Source organism: Cheilinus undulatus, linkage group 17, assembly GCF_018320785.1.
Source record: "Cheilinus undulatus linkage group 17, ASM1832078v1, whole genome shotgun sequence".
Taxonomy (NCBI): Eukaryota; Metazoa; Chordata; class Actinopteri; order Labriformes; family Labridae; genus Cheilinus; species Cheilinus undulatus.
Genome location: NC_054881.1, coordinates 37,045,993 through 37,065,022, shown reverse-complemented (window position 1 = coordinate 37,065,022; position 19,030 = coordinate 37,045,993). Strand labels below are relative to the sequence as shown.

Here is a 19,030-nt window from a genome sequence, read left to right as displayed (position 1 = left end):
TTCAGCCACACAGTCTCCATTGTCACATGAACAATAGGCATAACTTGTTAAATGGCCATGCTTAATTCAAGTGGCCCGCAGAGTGAGGATAAGGAGGGGGGCTTAGGGATTTGGCAGTGATGCAGGCAATGCAGACACAGGGAGCTGATGATGTGCTAACACTTTTCTAAGTGAGAACAACCAAACTGTCACCTGCATGTACATAGTTTTGGCCTTCAGAAACCTGCTCCCATCTCCCTTATAGCAGAGAGCCAATGCACTGTAAATGTAAAGTCTGCATGATTGTACAATAAACAAAAACAGAGTTAGGGTGGTATACAGGTGTTGCTCTGGAAACCTACAATCATGTGGTGCCACACAAAGAAGGTGACTTGGCAAATAGTTGGATGAGTTCAGGGGATGAGCTATGGATGGTATCTATAAACCACCTTGTAAACATTTTTGATTTGATCTTTTAGCTTCAACATCTAAAAGTCGTTGTGTTTTGTAGAATAGAGTATTCCAATAATTAACATTAATAACAAAAAAGTTCTGCATTGTATCAGTCTTTGTTAAACCATGACACAACAATATATAGACCTACTGCTAATTTTTGTACGTCGTTATTAGTAGACGTGTTGCCTTTTGTTTATTCTTTTTATTTGTTTTCAAGTCCCTCGATGTTGCTTTATTTTTGTGTTGCTTGTATTAGTGAATGCTTGCAAACATGCCACCACAGTAAATCAGTGGCTGTGTGGCATACACATTCACAACTGCTGAGACAGTGAAGGAGAGGAGTGTGATTAGGATTTCAGGAGGCGGAGCTCTGCTCTGGGGTGCTGTGGCCTTATTTTACCACTGATTGCACCCTGGGGCTCAGCATACAGTAAATGATTCTTTGATCTGTGTTCAGTGCTGAATCACAGTGGTGAGTTCCTGGGCTGCTAGGACCAACATGAGACTGGGATAGAAAACTGAAAGAATAATAGAGGCACTTTTGAAAGTCTGGTATATGTGATTGAGAAGTGGGGAAAAATAAATGTATTTAATTCTAAAGCCTTTAACATGTGTTTGGCATGCAAGTTGAACACAGGTTTCACAACTTTTAATATCCAATTTCATAAAACCCCCTGTTGAGACTCTTTAAAGTATTAGCATGCCTATGTTTAACTGAGAAGTTTAAAGTGCTGCTTATTACATTTACTGCAAATATATTCATAATAATCATGGTTAAACTGCACAACCTACCACCAATCATTGCTGTACCTTACACTGCTAGTGCCAGCTACATGACCAAGGCACTTCAAATCTTTTTACAGGTTTGCTTTACTTTATTGTTAAGGTTATATTTTTTACATTTATTTTAGTATTTCACCTTAAAATGTATGAAGTTTAATTTAAATTTTTTGTACTAATTTAAATTAAATTTTCAGGGATAATTTTTATTTTTCAGGGTAAAATTTTTGTTTGTTTTGTTTCTTTGAATACCAGATTTTTACATCTCATATTTCTACGGGTTCATCTACCCATTGCTTATCCATCCATCCATCGCTTATCCATCCATCCATCCATCCACGCGTATCCATCCATCATCCATCCACGCGTATCCATCCATCCATCTATCTATTGCTCATCCATCCATCCATCCATGCTTATCCATCCATCCATCCGTCTATCCACCGCTTATCCATCCATCCATCCATCCATCTATCCATCTATCCATCGCTTATCCATCCATCTATTGCTTATCTATCCATCCATCCATCTATCCATGCTTATCCATCCATCTATCCACGGCTTATCCATCCATCTATCCATCTATCCACGGCTTATCCATCCATCTATCCATCTATCCACGGCTTATCAATCCATCCATCCATCCATCCATCGCTTATCCATCTATCCACGCTTATCCATCCATCCATCTATCCATCCATCGCTTATCCATCCATCCATTCATCCATCTACTGCTTATCCATCCAACCCTCCATCCATCCATCCATCCATCTATCCACGCTTGTCCATCCATCTATTCACCGCTTATCCATCCATTCATCCATCTATCCACCGCTTATCCATCCATCCACCCAGCCAACCATCCATCCACAGCTTAACAGTCCATTGATCCATCCATCCATCTCTTATCCATCTATCCATCCATTGCTTATTCATCCATTCATCCATCCATTCATTAAATTATTAGGGGGTGAAATCTTTTGGAGTTTAATCTGATTTTCGTACTCTTCCTTATTTATGGATTTCAAATATTGGGGAGGGGAAGTGAGTATTGTTGGATGAGGGAGATGCACTTGTCAGATGTCATTCTCAGGATCACTGAATCTAACTACAAATTTTTTTGTATCTAACATAAAATTAAATAAAATGTTATATTCAGTTGTTTGAAGTGGTGTGGTCTCTAAAGAGTGCAGGATCTACCAAATACTACCTTAACTGCTGTTTGGATTAACTATAGAAAACACAGGAAGTCTTTAATTCATAAATTTGTTGCACAATAAAAGTTTGTCTCATTTTATTTTTAGCTTCATGTTCTGTCTCAGTCTGAGAGAAAGTTCTGAAAGCAGCATGATGTCTTTGTATCTGTCAGAGTATCAGCAACCTTCTGAGTGGGCAAGTGAAGTGAAATAAAGTTCGGGAAACGCCAACACTTTCTTTGCTGATCAAGCTGAGCTGCAACTTTGGAAACAAGCCTTCTTATTTTACCTTATTTCAGAGAAGCTTCAAGGTTATTCTGCACACACAGGATGGACAAAGACACACACAGAGCAAAATATAAAGCCTGAGTAAACATCAAATAGATCCCAATAGAGTGAATTCTATTTTCCACTAAACAGTGCTTGTATGGGCAGTGATCCTTCTTAACAGCAACACTATCTGGTGTGGGAATCTACATTAAGCTATAAACAGCAATCTCAGTTTTCTTTCTCCAGTGCACATGCACAGACACATTGTGGGTGTGTTTGTGTGTGAGCCTGCGTCTGTACGCCCATGAACTGGTAGCTGTCAGTGTGCCCAGAAGGAGGAGAAATCAGTTAAATGTGGAGAATTTTGCTTTCTTGTTTGTACCTTTTTCTTAAAGTCGGGGTATTATGCCTTTTTTCAAGGCTTTACACCATCTCTCTGATACACGTAGTAGCTTTACATGGTTTACAGCTCAAAAAACTCCTCACGTTTCTCACACTGGCGTCCTGAAAAGCCCTTATTTTAACCTCCATCTAAAACGCTTTGTTTTCGCTGCTGTCTCTTTAACTCCCCCTGCTCCACGGACTTGCTTTCCTCCGATCGGCTGATTTTCCGGAGGCTGGCCGGCGACAGGACTCAATGTCTTGTGTCCGCCCCCTCCGATGTGGCTATATTGCTATGCTAGTACTTGTAAACTTTGAATGAACCGGTCCGAATGAGTAAATTACGGTGAATTTTGATATGTGTTAGACCCAGAGTCTGACCCTGATAGTTTGGAGAGAGAGGGGGAATAAAACCAGCAGCAACGCAGGATGTATCTGTTTGGTAAGTGTTTAACTACTGTGTTGCTAAATGCTAAATGCTAAATGCTAAAAGGCCTTGTGGGGGCAGTCTGTCGGTGGACCATGAACCAGTCAGGAGATCCTATTGTGATGACCTCATCAGTTTGCTCCATCGAAATCTCGTCTCGGGAGAACACTGGGAGAATCTGAGAGAGATTTTAAATGAACCGTTTTCATCAGTTCACACGCTAATTCCAAGATTACTGCCGCATACGTTTATCTTGCGGTTTGAAAATTTGCATACGTGAAGTATGGACATCCAACATTGTGACTTGATATTTATGTTTTAAAAACCGGAAAAGTATAATTATCCCTCTTTAAAGTGATAACACCCTGATGTCAAAGGTACAGCATCTCTCTGCATGTGTGTGCAGAGGATCATTGTTACGTGTGCAGATGCTCTGAGAGATCGAGGGCAGGACACAGGAGGGGTACAACTAACTGGGACAATGCAGTTGATTCTGCAGAAACAATGACCATCTACTCCTCTGCTACTTTAAAAAAAGAAGGGCATTACAGTGTCAGGTTATGTCATTTTTACTTGTTTTAGTATCTGCTTCAGTGCTGATATCATGGAAAGAAGGTCTGTGTAGTCTTGGATAAAGTCTGCTTGTTTATAAAGGGTCAAAGTTGGGTGGTATGCGGCAGGAAGCGAGGTACGTCAGAGGGACTGGGGAGCCTCTGGGAGTGGAGTTCATTTCCCCTTTTTTCCTGTTTTGTGTTTTGTCTTAGCACGTCAAGCCGCCGTCTTCTTCAACATGTGTGTGGTAGTGTGTATGTGTGTGCTAGATTACAGAGAAACAGCTGTTAAAAGAAGAGATTTTCCTTTGTACGATCAATTATAAAAGATGTGCTCAGAAAGTGTCAAAAGAATCTATGTACACTCATATTTAGTCATGTGGGAGACTCTATGGTCAAGTGGAAGAAAGTTCTTTGGTCTGATGAGACCAAAATTCTGCTTTGTGGCAATCAGACAAGACACAAAACACTGCACATCACCACAAACACACCATCCCCACTGTGGAGCACAGTGGTGGCAGCATCATGCTGTGGGTATGCTTCTCGGCAGCTTGGCCCTGGAAGGCTTGTAAAGGTTGAGGGTAAAATGAATGCTGCAAAATATTGTAATTTGTTCTTGTCAAAAAAGCTAAATGATGTGTACCATGACTGCTTTATAAAAACAATAAAAGGGTAAAACACCCAAGGGGGTTAACACTTTTTATAGGCACCATATCACTGACTGAGCAGGTGGCTTTTCTGTATGTATGGGTCCTATAAAGTCAGACTGGCATAAGGCAAGCTTTTGGCTTAATTAAAACATATATCAAAACCATCTTCTGAAGTTGATTTGCAAACTGACTTTGAATGCCATTAATCTTTTGCTTCACTGCTCTGTGAAAACACTGCAGATCCTTTCTCATGAACCCTCACTGCCCAGTGACCCCTACATGAATATTCATGAGTTTAATAGATGGATTGTTGCATCTCTGAAAGCTCAGTGACATTAAAGCAAGTTAGGCTGACTTTCATTTTAAGTTCAAGAAGCTTTTTCATCATTTGTGCTTCATAAAAAGTCAGGGATGCACTTAAGCTGCTACAGTACAACCGCAGTGCAATGGAATGACTTTGTTTAGTATTGACTTCGCTGGGTTTTCAGGGGTCAACCTCGAAATTCTCAGGACTAGCATTGCTTGTTGCATTGCAGCTTTTTACCTGCACATTAATGTAAAGGTCAGATAGAATGACAGAAAGAAAGAGTAACACAACAGCTATATATGCTCCTCCATGGTGTTTTCTTCCAGACAACTGAAATCTAACCATTACTTGAATAAAACTGCATTGATGTTGTTCACCATGCTGTGAGTGATGGATCCAGAAATAGGTTATTCAAACACACACAGGCTGCTCATTGTCACTCTGAATTACCTTGTGTTGAAGAAAACAGAAAGATGCCAAACACCTGAAATAAATCTTCTTTTTAACTTTAAAATTATAAAAGAGAGACAGGCAGTATAATCACCTGCCGTCACAGAGTGTGGCTACAGTGTTACAGCTACAGTGAGCTGCTTCAGGACACCCACAGGAGACAGACCTGAAATATTTATCTCTCCTATCTCTTGGCTCATTGAAAACTCGATGGGTGGTCCGACTCCATGTGAATCAACACAACACGGCTTTGTCAGACGAAACCTGCACACAACACAAATCTAAGACCACTTATGCAAATAAATGTACATAATCTCACAGAACATCAGCTCCTTGCAAGACGTCTACATCTGAGAATAGGGTTTTTCATAACACAGGCACAGCAACAGGGAGAACTGTAAAGCCCACATACTGTGAAATTGTGACTCACTGTCCCGGATATTAGTGATGCATCATTTTGTTAGCCGTTATACCATAACATCATTCCTTTGCTGACAGCATTTTCCATTTTAATCTCACCTTCTTGTGAGATTTCTGGAGTGTTACAAAACTCGATGGCCTCATCTGATCATACCTTGATACAGAAACTTAGCTTTACAGAGCTGTCTTTTTGGAGAGTTTGAAAAGGAAGGCATCCTGAAAAACAATGACAAAGACCATGTTTATAAAGTGTCAAAAAGTGCTGCATTTTTTTAAAGTTTGACTTAAAAGAATTTGGAAAACGATCTTAAAACAGAAATTTTATCACAACACATCTTAACAAAATCATTATCCCTTCAGTTTCCCATTTTTGGTTTGATTATTTTTTTGTCATGCACCATAGAGCTAGGCAAAAAAGCCTTAAATTTATATGCCCTGAATTTATAGAACTATACTGCAGTATCAGAAAATCTAAAAAAGATCATGCATTTAAATGCATTTTCAGTACTTGCAGATTTTAAATGAACCAGGGGTTCAAATTTCCTTTAGTCTGGCTGAGGTGTGTTAAGCTGCTAATGAAAACACACAACAAGTAGAAACACTTGTTATTGCTAATCATGTACAGATTGACGGTGTTTACAGCCACTCATTTGACCACAACCAGAGCCACAGTTCAATCATGTCTGATTTAAAACAAGTGAATGAGTCATCAGTTTAACAATCTTTAAAAGCTGTACAAAAGTTGTGAGAAGCAAAATCAGAAATGTTTCCAAACACACTAGAAATAAAGTTGCTGTAAACATGCGAAACGGCGGAGAGTGTGTGAGAGTGCGGAAGTGTGACTGAATTTGAGTTTTGCATTAAAATCTAAATTAACTCACTGGGATGCTGTCATGATTTACTCTGCTGGGTACCCTGGGAAGTGTGGCATCATAAAGCTTCAGTGTTCCTCTTCTCTTACTATTTCTATGCATTAGTCAGCAATCAAATTTTTATATAATGAACATGATTGCACTGTTAGTGAAGATAAATCATTAAGACTTTACTCTCGGTGTAAATCAAATTGCATATAGTCATAGAGGCAAAAGACGGCATGTGGAGCTGATTCCAAGGAGTCGTGATTATTTTCTGTTTTTAAAGGCTATTGAAAGTGAATGGGGCTCTGTGTTTATTTGCATATAAAAAGGGAAAGCATCACTGAGACTCTGGGATATGATGAGGATCAGACCAGGTGTGAATAGTGGCACTCAAAGCTGTGTAGGTGTCGACGGCCAGGACTGCTCCCCAGGTAGTCTCGCTCTCGTTCTCACTATACACGGTAATACCAGCTCTATAATATCAGCTCCACTCGCTGTCTTTTTGACTATATTTACTTTGATTTACAGTGAGAGTAAGGTCTTTATGATTTTTTCTTTCCTTGCAGCCGCCAAGTACCATTAAGATGAACTCGTCTTATCATGTAAGGTTCCTTTTAAGAACGTTTATCACTACTTTCAGGGTTAGATTATTTGGTAGGCAATGCTAAATGTAGGGCTCAGTAATGCACAAGAGATGCAGGTGAATTTTTCCTCCCCATTAACAGTACAATGATACAAAAAGACTGGGCACTTTATGTTCATCTTAGTTCAATGTTATTTAGCTGGCTATGCGTTCATTTCAAAGCAGCAGCCAGCCAAATGCTGTGTTTTTGTTCACTTTGGGTGAATTTCCCAACCTACCAGCCACAATGGCAGGCTGGTTATTAAAAGTAAAATCACACAGGGGTTTGTGACAGAAAGCACTGTCCTGCTCAGACACAGAGGCAGGCAGCTGTGCTCTGAGACCACAGGTGCAGGCTAATTGCTGAAGGTGTTTTCCCAGTGTCAACTAAGCCCAGCTCAGCAGGAGTTTAACATCTTTACCTGCCAAAAGTATGTTATAATTAATATCTTACTTTTCTGAAATTCCAGATAAAGAAGAAAGCAGCAGCCATTAGTCCCTGCTCAGTTAGGAGCTGACAAAAGACACATTCTGTTCCCACCAAAATCATCACAATAAAGGCATCTGCTTTGCTTTTTTGTGGAAAACTAAAGGATTGTATGCAGCAGCAACTTCACAAAAAAGCCTGGAAAACGTGAGATCATATCACACATAGAAAATGAAATACAAAGAGGCTTGAAGTCTTTAAATGCAGGATGAGAAAATGAATTTAACACACAATCTGTTATTTTATATACCTAGAGATGTTTTTATCTGATATATTGCCTGGAGGTTAAGGCCTTCTGTCATCCAACAAACCTAAACTACAGATTTTACACCAAGACTTTAAGCCATTGTAGTAGAAGTCTCTGCTATGGAAGCTGAAGCCAAACCTAGTTGATCCATTGCCGATCCGGCCTCTGCTCAGAGCTGGTGTCAAAGCCTCAGAAGGACCGATGAAGATGATCTGCATAGCGAGCAATCTCTGTGCAATCAAACATAAACCATCTGTGGCATCAGGAATACCAGTGATGGTATTGATACCAGTCTACTGCCCACCATATATTCCACAGCCATCAAGATTCTGCATTTGCCAAGAAAAAATTCTTCCTGGCATTTAAACTGAGATATGAGAGCAGTGACTTATTCAGCCTTAGAGATGCATTCCAGTTTAACTTGTCTGGATGAAGGCTGATATCCAGACCATAACATGTCAACAGTAAACGGTAAAAGGAGTCACAAATGAGGACCATCCTGTCGGTCTTTCCTTCAAAACCAACTTAGATGCACTGAGAGCATTTTAGCATCTACACTAACAACATTTACATGTGTAGTGGCACACTGCACACATGCTGACTCTGCAAAGTTCCTGCTCAACAGTAAGCCTTCATGAATACAAGCAGACTCACAGTGAGCCCATACATCCGTTTATCTGGCAGCTTCAGTGCAGGCTGGCCATTTCAAAAAGCTCAGTCAGAGCTAAACCTTTGAGGGCCACATGTACTGAGAGAAACCACAAAATTCAATTACTAACATTTGGACCACAGCTGGATCAATAAAGAGAGTCAACATTTCATTGTGTTATCTAATTACAAGGACATGCCTATGTTCATGTACACACCTGCTGTACATATAAAGACTTACACAGCAAGCAGAGGGCTGATACTTGCATGTTTAACCTCCAGAGGCCTAAACTTTTATCTGAGATGCTTTTTTAGTTTCTCTCACATATTTGGGATGATTAGGAACTAATAAGAAGAAAAGCTCAGCCTTGTCTTTGAACAGGATTTCATTTTAACCAAATGATGTTCTACATCAAAATCCTGAACATTTTAGTTCCTCAAGATCTCAAACTCCCCAAAATGTACCTATATAATCACCAAGATTCCATCAAAATGATGGACAATTCCCTCAAACATCCTCACAAATTCCGTTATCTCTGTAAAATTTTAGAAAATTCAAAGGAAAGTCCCCAGTCAAATTTCCAAAATGAAAACATAAATTTCCTTGAGTATATCTAAAATTGCTGTGCACCCCCACCCCATAAAATTCCCCAAAAACACATCTACATTTTCTGAATTTACACAAAATACTTGAGTATTTAAAAAAAAAAAATCCCCAAATGTTAAAAAAAAAACGTTCCCAATTTTTTCATGTAAAAACTCAAGAGTGCCATTGCAAAAAACTTCCAAAGAATCACATCAAAATAATAAAAAAATATTCTTTATATATCCATGAAAATTACGGAAAATTTCATAGCAAATTCTCCCAGTATTGCAATTGAATTAACTGGCATTTCAGACGATTCTATCAAAAATTATATACAAGAGTAGACAATTACTATTACGCTGTCAGAAAGCCAGAATGTAATGTCCTCATATGTGCATGCAGGGTCTTAAGAGTTTAAAGCAAAAATATCATGAGATGCAGCATCTGCATGAAGGCCAAAGTCCAAAATTAAGAGGTTTCTTTCACTTGAAAGAGCAAATCAGAAAAGCAGATTTTACCAAAATTAAAGCTTTTTAACGTCGCGGTCCGCCAGTTTAATTGCAGCCCTCATCTCTGCAAGCTGCTGCCAGAGAAGCACACCGTTGTATCCAAGAGCTCCAAAAATGCATATTGTGAGTATAACTTTAAAGCAAATTTATCATCACAGCAGAAACAACTTACAACTAAATGTTTGGAGATGAGGGGACAACGAAGCCAACAGACCACCTGCACAGAAAAAAATGCAAGCTAAGAATCAAATTTGAGAATGGGGTTTGCTAATATAACAGTTTAGCCAATACCAATGTTTTTATCATCACCTCTCACCTCACCACCTCGTGTAAGATGGCTCCCATGCAAACATTTTCTCATAAAAGCAGATTAGACTTTGTCCAACTGGTCACTTTATCTATGAAAAAAAAATCTCTTATTTGATTCAGCAGCTAGATATAAATTAGGTGCTAGCATTACATTTATTGGATACAAAAGATAAACACTGAAAACTGTTCATGCTACATCATTTAACCCGTGAACCCCTGTTCGGTATAAACAGAGCAACTGAGACAGCACTCTCTCTGTCTTTGGGTTAAAAAACATGCCTGGATATCTGTGGTGTTTTTAAACTCTCAGTGCTTCTGAGATACAACAAAATTCAAATAAAGGAATAATATCAGTTCTAAAAGCAGTATCATCAAAGAGTAAAAAAGTATTGCAATTTTGGCAACCTTATTTCAGACCAATGCAAACATCTCTTAACCTCTTCACAGCCATGTTGTTTTGTGGTTTTTTGGTTTTTATTCAAGCCTGTCAAAGTGGGCTTTTAGTTGCTTTGCAGTGTGGGCAGTTGTTACTAATTCAGCCAAAGCTGCAGGATTTTCAGCCATTATATCAGACTTTTACTTTTATCAGCTGAGGAGAGAGCATGTGTATCAGCATTTGAAGAACACAGTTGATAAGAAAGCCCTTTCTGTGAAACCTAGAGTGCCAACTCCATTTTTTGATGTTTGATTTACAGCAGAAAAATAAGTTGAAGGTTGGAGTGATATATTTACAGGAGCACAACCTCTAACATCTTTAATGCATAAAAGTTTTAATGTTGCATGAAAAAGTAGAATTACTCAGTGTGACCTATGTGTTTATGTGTGAATACATGTTCCCACAGCAGTGAACAGTGGCAGTAGTTTGTTGGTTTAGAACTGTTTTGTAGAAGCAAAACAAAAAAGAATTTAGCCTCAAACCACCAAAACCCTGGCAGCCTTGAATGCAGAAGTTAAGCACTTAATTGTCCCAAAAAATGCTCAAAGGATAATTTTCCACAGTGCTCATTAGTCGTCCTCAGGACAGCAAACAATGAAACGGCTAATTGATTTCATCTTAATGAGCAACAAGTGCCAGCGAACTCACAAAGGCAGCAGCTGCAGCCACATGCCCAAACATGCAATCTCGAGGAAATTGAGACACACGGTAAACAGATCATTCATCTCACACGTGATGACACACTGAGGGTGTGGGTGAGTGAGTGTGTAAATGCAGAGAACGTACCGTGCCAGACACATGTACATAATTGTAGCCTGCGCTATGCCAGCAAGTATCCACCACCTCCCTTTTACTCCAACAACCCAAATGCACAATCACAGTGAGCCCACCCCTGAAGAGTGTTGTCAAACATTTTAGAATGACGGTTATTGTCTCTGATTTACGTCTCTGAATAATTACAAATCTGTTCTTCAGATAGCTGTGCTCAGAAAGGATCTGTAAGCTGTAGAAGGAGTGGGGTAAATGAGGTCAAATCCTGTGCTGCTACATGTCTAAAAGCAAAGAGACTACTAACAGATTTGTTCGAATTAAATACAGAGAACAAAGTCAGCACGTACACAATTTACCTATGCATCAGAGCCAAATTTCAGAAGTGTTGTGTAAGTGCAAGAAGTGATTTTGCCTTAATTGTCCATAGTGCACAGCAGGAAAACTGTGACAGAAATGATGATGATAATGAACAGATAGCAAAGTTTTAAAGGAATCTATGCTTTCAGTTCCTCTACACTTTGCTACACATTCCAGCAACCTGGGAAATCACAGAAAAACTTCATGCTTTGCAAACCATTTCACATGGTGACACCTGACCAATAAAACCGAAGTTTGCCTTCCAATAAGCCTTGTAGCTTAACTGAAAGGGTGAGATAAACACAGGGGAGAGACAAAAGAGTCAGATGAGAAGAAATTTAACCTTGTAATATCATACTTGTTAAATCCCAATATGTCAGCCATTTTAAAGTATTTCAGAGGGGCTAGAAAGTCAAATTAATCCTTGTCCTCTTAACGCAATATAGTGTGTGTCTTAAGCTGCAGCCATGTCCCACATGGTTGTCTTTTTGCTACTCCTGGCGAGAGAGAAGGATACTGGAAATTAAAAACTCCACCTTTGAGCTCTACATGGCTTATGGACATTATGTGCTTTTGGCAGCTCAAAAAAAAATCTAATACTCTCAAGAGAGGGACACACACTTTTCATGATAGGTGGCACCAGTAATCCCACCAGATTAATATCAACAGAATTTATACAGTTTGAAGAAAAGTGTAGCCAAAGCCTGGACCTGCAGGACTCTTCAGAGTTGTGTTTATATTTTGAATTGTTGGACTGTCAGACTCCTCTTCTACCATGTTTGTCTCTATATATCTGTAGTCTTTGTAGTATCTGATATTAAGTTGGTATAAACATTTGTTTTCTTTTGTTTAACTATTCATTTATGTACTTTTGTTCAACTAATCTGTTTTTTTTTCCCGATTTTTTCGATAGAGGTTGGATGTGAACAGGTAGGTTGCATTTTCTAACATAAGCACCAATAAATGTTGAAACTAAATCCCAATATGAGATAGAAAGACCCAGAGCTGTGCTTCTTGACTGGTGTCACCATTCAATTCCAATTATCAGGCTAGCGATTCAATTCGATGTCACGATGCATCACTTTTCATCCAATGCATCCTCCAGTTTCTATATAAATTCACACGGATACTTTATCAGTTGGGTCAAGCTGTAAATACAAGAGAGGGTCAGGGCCATAGGTGAAAGAAAAAAGTGTAGTGTATTTTAAGAATAAAGTCAAAATGATAAGAAAAAAAGTTGGAAAGTTGAGGATTAAGTCTAAACACAATTTCAGCAGTAAAGTTAAAAAGTTGACAGTCGAGTCATGTATCGTGGAAATTATTATTTCAAACCACTAATCTTCATACAGGTATTGGGACAGAACTGAATTGTCTATGCTGAGCTCTATGACGGAAGGGCCTGCAAGCTGAGCTGCTGCTAGTTTGTTGTTATTTTTAGGTTAAGGAGCAGAGATAAACTCAGAGGTCCATTCCCCCCTTAACAAACAGACTGTAGTTAAAAAAATAAGTCACAGCATGAAGCAGTTTCACTGTGAAACCCTGTTGGGTTTGGGGCAGTGGCTCTTCACTGGTGTAGCCTGAGTAAACATTCAGGACCCATATAACTTAAAATTGTGACAACAGAAATTAAAAACAAGAATAAGAAAAGGAGTTAAACGGGTTTAGATCTCAGAAAACAGTCAAAATTTCCTCACTTTTATGGAAAAACAGCAAAATTAGGAATAATTCATTAAGGAATCAGCGGGCTATATAAGTGTTGTAATTTTAGCTCAACAGTTCACGCATATAAAAACCTCAGACAAAAGTAAATGTTACAGAAAAAAGCATGAGAGTCACATAGGCTGATGAGGGAGGTTACTGTGCTACATCCATAAAAGTAGCTGAAAGTTACAGCTGCATAATGAACAACTCAATGCACAGCTCTGAGTTAGCTCCAACTCCCACATACTCTATAGTCAGACTCTAAAACTATAGTTATGTGGAATTAATTTCAGTCATTACACATTCAGGATCATAAAGGTTACATTTCTAATCAAATCACTTTGTCTCTCATCAGAGGAATGGCATCTGGAGTGCAATCTTGGATTTCACAACTATTCAAAATATCTTAACAAGTATGCTCAAGACAAGATATGCTAACTTGAATCTTGCTTTGTCTAGTTATTTCACAATATCTCTGTATTCACTGAAAAGGTCACTCTTGATTGAAAGCCTACGTTTAAAACAAAAGGTATATGAGAAGTGTACTTGTCAAAAACTCAGCCCTGGCCTTTATTTGAACTATGGTAAAGAAAAAAGTCAAGTTCCAGATAACAAAGCCTGTGTTCTCTAACAGCACTGAGTGAATGCTTTCCCTGGAATACACATCAGAGAGGGGAGAGACAAGGGAGAGGCAGAGATAGCTCAGATATGTGAGTAATACTGGGATGCTATTATCTCTTTAGCCGGTGTTTATCTGAGCAGTCAATCACCAAGTAATCACTATCTGTGAGGAACTCCTTCCACTTTCACTGCCTGACAGCTCTCAGTCTGCTCCCATAGAGGCGGCTGTCTGAGATAAAGATGTAACAGGGAGAGAGTGAGCACAATAAATGACAGCTTGTATTAGGATGTTTTTATTTCTCATGGTCTATTTAGACTGAATAACCACCTACTATATTCACACTAAAGTCTATGCAGCAATTCTAAGGGGTGTCCCATTGGGAAAAATAGGCTCAGAACAATTTATGGAGTAATTCATCAGTGGAAAGGTAATCTACTGTTTCAGTGGCTGTTAAAACTTTAACCATTTAGATGCATAGATGTTTTAAGATCGCACTGCATCTTCAATTACTAACCAGTTACATTGGTGACAATTATGTGCATGTTTGGTGCAGATTGATAAATAAAAATGTGACAACATAGTCAAGAAAATGCAGATGTTATGTATTATTGTAGTACACAAATAACACTTTCTTTGATATGCTAGCAGTGCTAATGTTAACATAGTCAGTGCTAGTATAACAAGGTAAAAGCTTCACTGCAAATCTGCCTTTTATTTTAAAAATCCTGTAAAAGCATCAGCCTCAGCTCCAACACAGTTGCCTTCAACAACTTGCATTTGCCTGACACATTTATATGCACACATATCGCATAGTTAACTCACTGGCTAAGGACACACTGGAGCCTAAAAGATGCACTAATATTAACAAGCATGCAGACTGATATCAGATCTGCTTCTGAGTTCCATCAGAGTTCCACTGACAAATAAAAACATCTGAAACAGCTACAAGATGTAATACGTTATGATCTTGCATTTCAGACTTTTAAACACTTGTTGAAAGTTCTCATTTTAGCCATATTTCACTTTTTTACTTGCAATACTCGAGACCCTGCAGACAACCCTTAAAAGAAGGCAACTTTAACCCACAGTATGTTAATTCTGCAGCCTAAATCAAAAAGATAACTAAAGATGACAAGTAGAGATACAATGTATTCATTGACACTGTTTTTGTTTCATGGATGGATTTCACATAATGAGGAAGAAAAGCAAAGCTACTGGCAAAGTCATGAGATTGCTCACAGCATTGTCAATTTAGAATAACAAGGAAGCCGAAGAGGCAGTGGAGCTGGTTATCTGTTGTGTCACATTAATTTAATGGTGTAAAGCTAATACATGCATTTTCTAAGACAAGTTTCAGTGACATTTAAGGATGCAGGACTACTAATAGCTATTGGAATGCTTTGAAAACTGTCATCAGGGGTTACAGTAAGGACAAAAATTGAGTGTATAGCATCAGTCCGGGCATGCCACGGAGTCAAATGCTGCCATATAATTGAGATAATTGATCTCGCGTATCAGCTGATGACCAGCTGAATCACTCCAAGCAAGCTATTGGCTAATCACGCTCATGCCTTGCTAAGCTTCGCTGCTCCGTTTGCGAGTTGCTTTTGCAACCCTCCTCCACCCCAGCTCCTCTGTTATTTTATTGTCACTGATGTCTGCTCTGGGTTTTTGCTGCTTCTCTCCCTGCCTCAGGCTTTCCTTGCAGGCACAGGAAAGGCAGGAGCATGTGCTGTTCCTGCTTGATGCTTTACACGTAAGCTTGTGGACAAACATCAGTTTCTGTATCACACCTTAATTACATAATCAGTGGGTTTCTTTTCTGTGGCCATTCTTTGGTTATATTCCAGGGATGCACAATATTATTGTTAAATCAAATCAAATTAATTTATACAGCACATTTAAAAACAGCAGCAGCTGACCAAAGTGCTGTGCATTAAGGAAAATAAACAGATAAATATGGAAAATCACAAGAGGGAGAAAAAAAATATATCCACAAACATATTTAGGAAGAAAAATACAAATATGTATATGAACAAATATACACAAAATATATGATATGTCAATATGCTGATATTGACATATCATATGTAAATATGATTTGTCAATTTCCGCTGATATTACAACTGATATTGGCTGTAAATATAAATTGTTTGTATAAGTTTGTGATGTTTAAAGAAAGACCAACAGATCTATGACATCTAAAACTTTTTTTTGTTCATATTCATTGCTAATCTTTCAAGTGTGTTCTAGGGTTTGTCTCTTTGTTCAGCCCTTGCAGTATAACGTGCTTTTGGGTGTAAACTGCATTAATGTGTAGGTAAGTGTAGTACATCTATACAGCATGGCTAAAGCTTATTGTAAAAACACTGGCATTGTGATATTTATTCTTTTTAAAGTTTGTGATGAATGCAGACAGTTGTTGAGGTTATTTTGCCACTGAAGTAGTATTAATCCATATGTGGGTAGCTGACATTTAGCTTCAGTTTTATCTGACTGCATCAAAATGAAGTGAAAGCATGTACATCATCCAACAGTTCAAATGTACACATGCTAATTGAAAGAGCATCACTCTCTTAAGAACTAATACATTCATACTTTTGTGATGTGATAACTGTAAATTCTTGTATTCTTCTAAAACTGCAGTTCATTGTTCAACCCTACTGTGCCTCACTACCACCCTCAACAGACAGTTAGCCTATCATCCCAGTTAGACCATAATTCCCACTCAGTGTTCCCAGTAATCCTTCTCCTCCTGGCGCTGTGAGTGAGGTGATATCTGCTGCTTCTTTCACAAGGCTTACATTGGATGAGGATCACGCAACCAGCCTTTAATGAAAACTATGACCACTCAATAAATCAACTCCAAGGTTATTACCTGCACTACTTCACAAATCCACTGTCAATAAATCAACAGCTTCTTTATCTAGCTGTACAACATCTGTAATCTGCAATCACAGCACAGTCCTGATCACTGCTGACCTCCAACCGTCAGTGCTTTCTAACAACCCACACGGCTCCTTGTCTGCTGCTCTGGATTTCTTCCCCCTCCACTGACTCCGCCACCTTAGGAATGCCATTCCAGTCAGTCCATAATTCCCGCTCAGTGTTCCCAGTAATCCCTCTCCTCCGGCTGCCTCTGAGCCGACTTCCTTCCCCACAGCTGCTGGCCGGCACAGCTTGCTCTAATAATAGGACAACAATGCCCGCCCCACACCCGGACACACTGCAACTACTACTGAACAAAAAAAAAGACATAAAGACTTTTAAGAGCTAAAAACACTTAGAGTGGAATCTGAAAAATTTTAACATGTTTCCCAAACAAGTTACAAGACAAACTTCTGAACATGATGAGATCATAAAACCAACATTAAAGTTTAATGATGTCCAACTGAAAGAACTTTCTAATGTGTTGCAGTTGAGTCTTCTCTCTATCTGGCTTATAGGGTGCAGCATGTAAACACATGTTGGTGGAGGAATGATGATGAGGCTGCACACTAAAGTGAGCTGCTATCTGTGGTGGAGTCACACTGTAATCATGCAGGAGCTGATACACTCTCCTAAAGTGGCTAAACACCACCTTTGCTGTCTTTGCTGCAGTGTATTGGAACAGGATGGCTTCTGCCGAGCACACACGGTGAAAAGGTTGACAAGTAAAGTCAGAATTCTGTTGCACAGTGCAAAAACAAAATAAAAAGTACTCAGGAAAAAGGCTTTTGTTATTTCGCTTTTCATTTTCTGTTGCAGCAGAGCTCTAACATGTTAGAGCTTTTTGTGTTGAGTTATCTGTTCTCTCATTTTCTTTCCTCATTCCTCCATAAAAGACAGCTTTCTTCTTTGTTTTTCCTTTCTCTGTCAGACCGGCATGATAAAGTTGCTTCCCTGGCACGTGAAAGAAAAAGCCTCCCTCCACACCTCCTTCCCCTCCTCCTTTCTTTCAACCCCCCTCCACCATTCCACCAAGAAAGCAATCCTATAGAAAAAAGCTCGCAGAAGCCCACGGACTCTGTGATTCAGACACTCTGATTCTCTTGGGAAAAACAGGAGTGAAAAGCCATAGAGCTCACCTCAGACGAGGTCCCACCGCCACCGCAGGGAAAGCAGAAGGAATATCATCCTCAGTGCGCTCAGAAAACCAACAGCAACAAGTAGTAACTCCAGAGATTCCTCCCCCTTCTCCTCCTCCCCTCTCTCGCACTCCTGCTTCCTTGCTCTGTTCCTCCTCCTGCCTCGCGCTCATTCAGGCTGCAGGAGCTGCAGTGGACTGAGCAAGTATGCCTGTGGTGAATGTGAGCGTGGACTCCTGCAGGGGTATTGACTCTTAGCAAGGTTCAGCTCCTCGCAGAAAAAAGAAAAGCTCACATACACAAATGCAGGGTAGTGGAGTTGCTCTCTTTGTTTTTTGTTGCCTTCTCTCACTCTTTATCTGACTTGCTGCTTCTACAGTCCTAGGAGAAACAGAATGAGATAGTGTGTTTGGGTTCTTGTGTGAGTGTGTGTAGGGAAAGCCGTCATGCCTCAGCGCCCAGGGGCCGAGAGAAGGAGGAGAAGGAGGCGGAGCTTAGACCACAGAGAGCTGAATTCCTGCCTTACATCCAACCAATCGAAGGCCTTGTTGTGGTTGACCAGAATCCGCGGGGCCAGGCCGGGCCTCTCCGCCACACTGCAGCTTTAAAGCATTAGCTGGAGTTTGCTGCACACTTAAGACTACATTCTGCTGCACTGATGTGGGTGGACATCACTGTCTTTTAGTTTTATGTCTTTATATTCAAATGTTTTTTTTAGGTTCTAGCATTTTAATCTTAATGTGAAACATTTGGTGAGAAAATATTGAAAACTGTTTATTTTTTCTTTTGTATTACATAAGTGGGTGATAATTATGTGATCAATTTAAGATAAAAAGCTAATTTAGAATTCTTAGAAGACTTTGCAACCAAAAAAAAAAAATAGTAACCTAAATTAATTTAAGAATATCTGTAGTAACCCTTAGAGCTCACAGCTACTTCTTTCA

The 19,030-nt window shown here is 39.3% G+C and overlaps 1 protein-coding gene across 4 annotated transcripts in view; it reads right to left on the bottom strand.

Annotated features, from left to right (window-relative positions):
• The window catches only part of dab2ipb (DAB2 interacting protein b), a 224,885-nt gene that overhangs the window by 186,432 nt on the left and 19,423 nt on the right, over positions 1-19,030 (bottom strand). Inside the window, exon 1 of one of the 4 annotated variants that reach the window (XM_041811068.1) lies at positions 18,087-18,181. The exons of the other annotated variants lie outside the window; for them this stretch is intronic. The gene's annotated coding sequence lies outside the window, so the exon portion shown is untranslated. Of the gene's footprint in view, positions 1-18,086; positions 18,182-19,030 lie in introns of those variants that run through there. 4 annotated transcript variants of the gene reach the window in all.